The sequence below is a fragment of the Dermacentor silvarum genome, chromosome 3 (genome assembly GCF_013339745.2).
Source record: "Dermacentor silvarum isolate Dsil-2018 chromosome 3, BIME_Dsil_1.4, whole genome shotgun sequence".
Lineage (NCBI taxonomy): Eukaryota > Metazoa > Arthropoda > Arachnida > Ixodida > Ixodidae > Dermacentor > Dermacentor silvarum.
In genome coordinates, this window is record NC_051156.1 from 43,730,942 (window position 1) to 43,741,310 (window position 10,369).

Sequence of the window (10,369 nt, forward strand, 5' to 3'; positions counted from 1 at the left end):
GCATCACTTTTCTCTTCGCTGCCGGCCCGCCGATTGGTCAGTTGCCGTCAGGTGATCACTTTCCGCCATATATGGTCCACGGCGCGCCGGAGCGGGCAAGCAGACAAAGACATCACTCGCTCACACCGAGCGACAAGGTAGGCGTTTTCCTTTTGTGTAAGTTAGGGCATATGTAATTTTCGTAGACTTAAGGTGAAACGACAGGAATTGACCAGGTGCAGCAACCGCCAGGAGTCCAGGAAAGCGCTTTTCGCGATACCAATTATGCGGCAAGAGCGACAGCAAGCGCCGTGCTATCTGGCTGCACTAAATAAAGCGCGACAATTCCACTCCCACTAGGTGAACTTGCTGATACCGCAAAGCTGAGAAGCTTTCCGGTATCGTCGAACTGCGTGAATGCCATAATGTGATCGAGATTCTTCTTCACGTGTTTGCTTTGTAGAATGCGGATTGGCTTGCGCAAACAAGGCGAGGAGATGCTCGGAAATATGCAGACTCGAGCAAAAAGACACTGAAGAGCGTCGGAATGCAGGCGGCTATGTAAAAAATAACATAATGTAGTGAGAAAACCGCTGCAATAAAGATCTATCGACCTGTAAATTAAATATTAAAATATATTTTCGTGTGTTGTTTAATACTGCTTAAAACAACGGGAACGTGATCTGCAATGAATAACTTTGTTTTAGCATCCCTTTCCTTGTACTGCAGTCAGGGACAGTTTATCTCGGTCGAAGCCGGTCTATATCAATCGTTTCGAGCACGGGTAAGTCAGCAGCCACGTTGGAAAATTATTACATTCATGCTTAGAAACGATGCGTGGCAACGCTTGATACCTCCCCTAAGAAAATATGAGATGAGTTTCACATGAAGGTCTGATGACTTTTGACATTACAGCCAAATGAGTCTCTGATGTGTTTCTTTGGAAACATTTTGATGTATTCCTAATGTCATTCTAAAACATATTGGCCACCGTCGTTCTGATGCATACTTGATGAGTGTTTTTCTTGTGACATGAAATGTCTTCCTAATGCGTGCTCCAATGTAGTTTTCGTGTGACCGTGTCATGTCTTCCTAATGAGCCGCTGCTGAGTTTATACATTAGATTGCTGGTATTCATAGAATTCCTAAAACAAAATTAGCCACCACATGCGGCAACATTTTCTGATGTGTCTTCCGTGCTTGATATACATATATCAAGCTAAGGTGCAGCACTTTTTCCAACATCCAACATGTACGTGGGCCCGTACATATGCTGCACATTAGACATTTCTCAACGAAAAAAACTTGATAAAACAGTTATTGAGCATATGCCACGCTTCCTTAAAGAGAGAAGGAGGTTAAATATAAGGAACACATAGTATCTGTCTGGTTACGGATGAGGTATTTTCCTTTCATTTAGTCTCCCTGCCAGTCTTTGAGGAGAGGCTGTTTTTGAGGTGGAGGGTCGTCGTCTTGAAGCGAGTGCACATGTACCCTGCATGGTGAAAGGACAGAAAATTAACAACACTTGGCAATGAACCACAGGAATACACACTGTATCAGTTGCTGCGGAACGATTTGGAGATGATAGTTGTGCGAAAAGTTTATGCGATGTTGGTTCACATAAAGTCGTTGAGGAACCGCCATGTAGCCTTTGGGTGTAGCAGTAGCTACAGTATGCCCAAATTTCTCTTGGCTGTACAAACATGCAATGCCGATCCGGTGTGGGGTGTATGTGTTGTGAACTACTCTGGCTGTATTGGTTTCCACTTGACAAAGAGCAGCAGTGTCTGTGGATTGCTAGCGGGAACTGGAAAATATTCTATATGATCACTTGGCGTGGAAACAAGCATAGGCGTGCTGGTGTACGGGCAACCTAATGCAACCCCGAGACATTTAAGAGCCAGCCGTTATAGAATATTTGCATGAGCTACCGGCATAGTTCTCATGCATTTCAAGTCCACTATGCCATGCCTATGTTGGCCTATGTCCACTATGTCCCACCGATGTTGGTGCTCTCCTAGGCACATGTTGAGGCACCGGCCAGTCTGCCCCATGTAAATCTGACCAAATATACACATGATCAAAGGAATAGACCACACAACCCCTGACGGATACAAGACAAGTTTGGTGGTATCTTTAACTAAGCAAGCCTCCCTTGCCTGGGTGTCTTTCTCAATTCGCTTGTGGACTGCTATGCACATATATAACCAGAAAGAAATAATGTAGACAGGATATGAACGACGGTTCGTAAGTGAATTGTGAAAGGCGAGCCGGCAAGCGAGACTTGCTTGGTTAAAGATACCACTAAATTTGTCCAGTGTGTGTCCGAGACAGTGTATTGTACTCCTTTCACATGTGGTCAAATGCACATAGTGCAGACTGGCTGATGCCTAAATATGTACTTAAGATATCAACCATATTTGACTCAAAATACCAGTACGCTCATCCATCTTGGCCGCGCATTGCAGCAATAGGACTGCTGGCCAGATTACGATTGTCACCTATTTTTCAACTACAGTAGAAAATTGACACGTAAAATCAGTGAGGCATACCGCATAAATAAAGAGACTTGCGAGCCCGCCCCATTAGTAATGGTCTCCCTTCTCTCACAGTATAAATTTTGTTCTGAAAAGTAACATGAACTGACCGGCAAACTCAAAAGGACGCTACAAATTTCACGTAGTGGACATGGCTGGTTCTCAGAAAATGCACAAATACAGGGATGGGTATCTATTCGCATACTGTAGTAATAGTTGCCGCAAGTTAGCTTCGACATTGCTGCCATACTTCAACTGTCTCAAGGCTACACCTTCACATTTCATTTCAAGAAATTTAAGCTCATCATATGTGTATTTGCCAGTGGCAGTTAATCTGTGAACAAGACAGAAATTATTTAGACAGAAACGTGACAATAGCAATGTTAAAGTAACAATGGTAAGCAAAGGTAAGCACGCTGCACACTTAGACCTTTGACATATTTGGCACACTACCGTTCGAATTCTAACATGCACAAAAACTGCTCATGCGTGTAGCATAAACAGAGAAAAAACACAGAAATAAAAGCTACAGCATAAGGAACAGTTTCAGAACAATAAAATCAAAATAAGAAGTGTAATATAATGTGTGCAAAGCAAAAATAAAATTGAACTTGCAGCCAAGTGATTGAAGCGAGAAAAAAATGCTAAACATCAGGACATGTTAGGCTTAGTTTTATGTAGAACACGATAATGTGTGCATAATCGTGTGAATATGTGTTATATTGTGTATTGTGACTGTAATTCGTATTATATTACTCCTGCACGAATAGTTTGCACGTAGTTATCTGTTAATATTCTACTGCCCTGTAATTTGTACTCTGTGAAAATCTTCATATAAAATGTATTGAATTGCACTGTATGCCCCCCCTCACCCTATGCCTCTTACGGGGCCTGTGAGGTATTATCAAATAAATAAATAAATAAATAATATTATGGACACAAATAAGCAGCAAGTTGAATAAAGTTCCATAAATATTTAGCCTATTTAGTAAGCTGAGTTGAGTAATATGTCAATAAGCTTATACACAAATCATACCGAGATCGTACTTTATGATACACGAACACTTCATACATACTTGACATGACATCCAGATTACACGCCGTGCTGCTGTAGCCATGGCTGCGGGATCCCTGCATTTCCCTGCCATAATGTGGACACTGCTAGAGGGTCACCGTCTCACCACTGCAAAATGAGTTCTGTATTAACTTATAGCATTGATTGGCACAATAAAACTGAACACATGTAAGGTGCACATAAAAACAGTCACGAAAACATGTCTGCACTAGTGCAGGGTGGCAACGGAGCACAAGGTCTAGTCACTGAAGAATGTCCTGATAATAGGGACCCCTTCATCAAAGTAAAAATTTAAACACGCACGCAGCAGCACATACAAGAAATGTTTGTTTACATACTAGAGTTTGCTTTCATGACTTAGTTTAAACAACTTTCCCCTGCCATGTTTAGTTACGTCAAAGTTATGGCAACACCCCTTGTGTTGAAAAGAACGCTGTACTAGTAGCAAGCCGTGACTGCCTACATTTTCGTTTTCTCCTCAAACTGCTCGTAAACCGAAAACCTGGTAAGCAGAGATTATTTACAACGTCGAACAGTTTATAAGCGATAAAACGTATTTGCAGTAAGAATCGGTGAAGAGACAGATGAGTCATTATAATGCAACTTTAGCACAAAAGCGGAAGTGCACGCACAGGTGAACACGATTATTTCCGAACATAATCTTTCGCCCCTCCTCCCCATGGGAAGAAAACGCTTATCAGGATATTCAAGTTCGCATCAAAGCAATAAATTTGCGTAACTAAATTCTGACAAACAGCGCGCAGCATGCACAAGCACAGGTTTCACTGTTGTCGCAGAAGTTTTATTTCCTACGTTTGCAAGGCATGCTATGCACACACGAGGAGCACACACAACACACGTGTACTTAGCAAACACGACTGCTTACCTTTTCAATGGTACGACGCTCTCCAAGTTGCCGGTGCTGCGTCGACATTACTCCCATCATAGATGTCGCTGTGCAGTGGACGAGCTGAGGCACGCTAACAATACGCATTATTTCTTTTCGACGTCCACCCAACTTTCCACGACAACCAGACAAAGGCCACGTCATGAAAATCGTTGGTCCACATTTACCTGGCGCGCCACGCATACGGCGAGTTTGCAGCGAGACACAAGGTATCTTCTGGCACTTTTGTGCACGCTAACTACGTCTTGTTTCATTACAGCAAACATAAAAACACACGATCAAGCAACACATCGTAAGCAGCACAGTTGCTGCCCGCACAGTCGACCGCCATCTTGAAGACTGGATGGATGGATGGATGAGGCTGAACCATTTAAATCGGGCGGTGGCATACGCCACCTAGCCATGACTATTAACACAATTTGTACTTTGTGGTGGGTGAAATTTCACCCCTGCCTTGATTTTATCCGCCAATCAGATAACCTCTGTTTGGTTATTTCTACCCGCTTAAAGTCTATTTTGCCTTCACTGTCCCTAAACCCCAATGCTTTGAAAAAAATCAGCCCCGTTGCCTCAGGGTTAAGCCCTTTACAGAAAAGTATGAGGTGTTCAGCCGTTTCCTCTTCTTCTCCACACGCACAGCACAACGTGTCTATACCTTGGTACTTGACTCGGTACATCTTAGTCCGCAAGACTGAGGAAAAACAACAGCGCCACCTGGATACTTGTGAGGTTGTTTCGGCCTCCGTGATGCCAACAATAATAACCAGTGAACTCATGTTTTGTGCCTTGTTACGCCCAGCTGCCTATATATGTTGCGAGGCAAAACAAGCCACCTAACAGTCCACATTTTACGCAATAGTTTATCGTAGAAAGAAATTCTATGACGTATTTTTAATTTTGGATTGCTTCCGCCGTCTGCAGCTAGCAAAAGCATGGCCTTAGAGATCTGGTTATGTTATCCTTTGAAAGCTGTCGCTGGGGCGTGAGATCAATGATTTTGACTGCCTGCGCCGTCACTTCGTTTTACATGACTTCCTGCTGTCGTTAACATCAGCTGTAGGCTCAGAAATTGGCGAAACGATCTCTGTAGTTTGCCTCGATCGTGGTGTTGGCATAAAACCCAGAATTGGTTTTAAATCAACATTTGTGGCAAACTATGTGACACTGCGATCGGCCTGTGGATTGCGCTCGATATGATAGACTATTAATCTGTATTATTAGCCCCCCCCCCCCCCCCCCGCGCCAAACAAAAAAAAAAAAAAAGCAGAGCCCTTCCACTATGTGAAGATCGCAGACCAGCGAGGCTGTTGGTTTTGCTTCATTATATTTAAAATTTTATTACTTTGGTGGTTATGTTTGGTTGGAAAAACACAACACATAACTTCGTTGCATCGCCGCGCACCGTATTCTGTATGTGCGAGTGAAAGCGAGTTTAGGCGACTAGATTCGCACCACCTCCCACCATCGGCCTCAGCACGTTGGGCCGCTGCGCGTATCGGCTTCTCGTCGCTTTCGCATCCATTCGCGCTGTTGAGTGCGGCGGCGCTCATCGAAGGCGCCGAGTGAGCGACACTCGGCGGCGCTCGGAGTGAGCGACACGGCTCTTACCCATACCGAGTCCAAGGGGCAACTGATGACGTCGCTAGGGAAATCGCTATGTCACGAGAGAATGAGACACAGCTACTGGTTGGTAAGACTATTGCGTTTTATCACTGACGTTTTGACACGCATCGTCATAGACTAGCGTTTGGGCAACAGCGTTCATCGCGCCGGCGCATTGTTTTTGGCTCTCTGGGTCCCACGTGTGACAAGGGTAATTGAAGGGCGCGTTACATGTCCCCAGCCGAGCCCACAGAGGTTTTCGCCATTGAGCTTGGACCCTTTCTGCACTATCGCCAGGATCGGCCCACTTGACATGCGTATGTGCCATTGCGCTTGGACCCTTTTTGCACTACCTCCATGATTGGCCCACTTGTCTTTTGTCAACATTTCGGAGACATTTTTTTTCCTAGATCCTAACCAAGGACAGCTTCGCTGTATAAAATAAAAAAAAATAAAAAATAATGATAAAAGTTGGTGTCATACACATTTTTATGTCATATGCTTTGACATTAGCAATGACAAAAAAAAAAGCTGTGTACTCCTCTCATGAAAAATCCTAATATGCATTGCCATTTGAGTCTCTGATGTACTTGTGATGCTAAACAACAATAGATGATGCATTTCTGATGCCTGTCTGATGGCACATTAGAAACGCATAACGTCCTAATCAGAAACTCGTGGTTCATTTTCATAATTAGCCTAAAAAATTCTGTGTGACACACGAGCATCGGCGTCGTTTTGCATTTAGAACGGACGGTGCGCAGTTGAATGCTACACTTGCCGAGTACATGTAATGTATATCTTATCTATAGTCGGGTACAACTTTAGAAGACAGGAGGAGGCCCCGCCCAGTTGACCGAAGCGCAGCAGCCAATTCCTCCGCGACTAAAGAAATAGTCCCACTCAAAAAATTGTGACTGCTTCTAAGACACGTATTTGTCGGTATAAATAAGATTTGTGTATCTTGACGAGTGGTTTGGTAAAACTATCATGATGGAAATGCTACCGCACATGCCGGATCGCGAGAGAAAAATAACTCCGTGCCTTCTACAACGCTGTGCGTCGTCTGCAACGGAGCAAGATCGACGGCACCGGGCGTAGCAGTTGCTGGCTTAATAGCATAAGATTCATATATACTTTTTGTGTGTTTGCACAGCCTTATTTTTTGAATGTGTTGGGCTTATTTTTAATTAATGTTTTTTTTCGCGGTTGCGAACCTGCGATCTCGTGAGTTGGCGAACGATCGCGCGCGGCATTCCGTGCCAGTTTTCCGCCATGGAGCCCAGTGAGGTGACATCGGAACGCGATCCTTTGTTGCCGAACGAGCCTTGTGTCGCCTCGATGACCACACCACCAAGGAGCCTCGGGAAGAACAAGAGCGGACACATCCTGAACAGCGATTCACGCAACATGATCTTCCACTGCTACACGTTTTGGCGTAACAGGCAGCCTGAACGCAGCGTGGAGGACACGAGCAAGTTTGTCGCCGACATGCTTGGTGTAAGCGAAAGGACTGTGTTCAGGGTGAGGCAGGAAGTTCAAGCTTCGCATTTTTCGGGTGGCAAACTGACGACGCCCTCGCGAAAGCGCCTACGCAATGCAGAGAAGAGGAGACGCAGCGCGAAGTTTGACAGCTTCACGTTGTGCGCGCTGAGATCATGTGTGCACGATTTCTTTCGCCGCAACGAGAAGGTAACTACCGAGTTCTCGGAGCGTATGGAACTACCATCACTAAGGCGGTGTACTGTGCGTCGCCTGCTTGCCGAGATCGGCTTCAAGCACGAAAAGAGAAGCCGCAACTCGCTGCTTATCGACCGGGATGACATCACCGATTGGCGGAATCGCTACCTCCGTGACGTGGAGCGCTACCGGGCGGAAGGCCGAAAGATCTTCTACCTGGACGAGACATGGGTGACGGCGGGACACACTCGGTCGATCGTGTGGACAGACACCGTGGTGCAGAAGCGCGGACGCCTGTTCGCTCGAGCAAATGGCCTGACGACGGGTCTAAAACAACCTTCTGGGAAAGATCAGCGCCTGATCGTGACGCACATCGGCACCGAGGATGGTTTCGTCGACGGCTGCTTGGATATATTCCGAGGCCAAAAGACAGGCGACTACCACGAGGAAATGGACGGCAATCGCTTTGAGGGCTGGTTCAATGACGTTCTGCAGAAGTTGCCAGCTGGTAGCGTCATTGTTTTAGACAATGCACCTTACCATAGCCGGCGAGAAGAGAAATTGCCAACGACGGCCTGGAAGAAGGAAAAGATACAGGAGTGGCTCACAAGCAAGAACATCACCTACGGTGAAAGGATGATAAAGAAGCAGCTGCTTGAGCTGGTGGCATCTGTAAAGTCACGCTTTCTGAGCTACATCATAGACAACACAGCTGTAAGGGCTGGTTGCATTGTACTCAGGCTCCCGCCGTACCACTGCGAATTTAATCCCATTGAGCTTGTGTGGGCCAAGGTCAAAAATGGCATCGCTGCGGACAACAGAGACTTCAAGCTATCCACGGTCGACGTCATCTTGAGGGAGAAAATAAAGCAGGTAACGGCGGAAGACTGGAGGAAGAGCATTCAGCATGTGGTGGACTTGGAGGCAAAGTTCAGACTTCACACGCCTGGGAGTGAGCACATTCAACCCATCATCATCCAGCTGGGTGAAGATGACACTGAAGAAAGTGACTCCGACTGCGAGCTGTCTGGCATTGAGCCACTCGACGAAGCATAAACGCTTCTTATTAACAAAAGAACAGCCCTTATTAGGGCTACCAAAATTTTGCCGGTGGGTTCGCAACAGCCAACCATCCATTCCGTGACCTCTCAAATAAATAAGCAGTTCCATTTATGGCATATTCCTTATAATAGAAGCTCAATTCTGATAAGCAACGTCCTGCACACATTGTGCTCGATTTAAGAAGTGGCATAGAAACACATTTAAATGCTGGCATATCTGAATTGAAACACTATTCTTAACCCTGATTATCGTTGGCGGGCTCAAAATGCTCATTCAGGCAGCCATTCATGTGGTTGAATTGTTTATTTTGTTATCTGGCTCACACAAGTAATGCGATTAAGAGAACAAATATAAAACATCATTAGCTTAGTCAGGCCCAAACTGCTCATTCAGGCAGCCAACGTCGAGTTTGACGCGCCCCATAGTGAAATAGCAGAAGTCAGAGCACGCTTTGTGGTTATGTTAGCAGTCTGCACTGGAAATTGCAGTCATGTCATAGCCAGTGGTGGTGAAATAGCAGCAGACAACACGAAACTGACAGCCACTGTCAGCACCTTGAATGCCAAAGCACATTCATGTGGTTGCATTGTTTATTTTGTTATCTGGCTCACACAAGTAATGCGATTAAGAGAACAAATATAAAACATCATTAGCTTAGAGAGGCCCAAACTGCTCATTCAGGCAGCCACCGTCGAGTTTGACGTGCCCCATAGTGAAATAGCAGAAGTCAGAGCACGCTTTGTGGTTATGTTAGCAGTCTGCACTGGAAATTGCAGTCATGTCATAGCCAGTGGTGGTGAAATAGCAGCAGACAACACCAAACTGACAGCCACTGTCGGCAGCTTGAATGCCAAAGCACATTCATGTGGTTGCATTGTTTATTTTGTTATCTGGCTCACACAAGTAATGCAATTAAGAGAACAAATATAAAACATCATTAGCTTAGTGAGGCCCAAACTGCTCATTCAGGCAGCCACCGTCGAGTTTGACGCGCCCCATAGTGAAATTAGTCGGAGCACGCTTTATGGCTCCGTTAGCAGTCTGCACTGAAAATTGAAGTGTTGTCATAGCCAATTTTCAATTTATTAATCTGACTCGAGCAAGTAATGCGAATGCAAGCACAATTATTAACGTGATTAACTTTGCTAGCATTTTTTTTTGTCATATTTACGTACCGGAAAAATGCACAGTAAAGTTGAACGTGTTTTAGTGAGTCACTTTGTTCATTACAAGCCGTAGGCAAAGTGACGGACAGATTCAGACAGTGATATTGGGGAAGTAATAAATGGTGAAAGTTGCAAAAGCTCTCACAGCACTGCTTTGCTGGACTCCATTCACAAGAAAACTGCATTTGTAATTGCTTTAGCGCGGGTAACAACGACAGACGCAGTAGGTGCCAGCAATGGAATAGCGTTTATTGAAGATAGCGTGGCTGCTTTTATTCTCTGTGCATCAGCACGAGCATGCGCACTTCGGGTTGCGATAAACGGGCTTGCGTTGTCGCGATACGGCACTTCCTCCCCC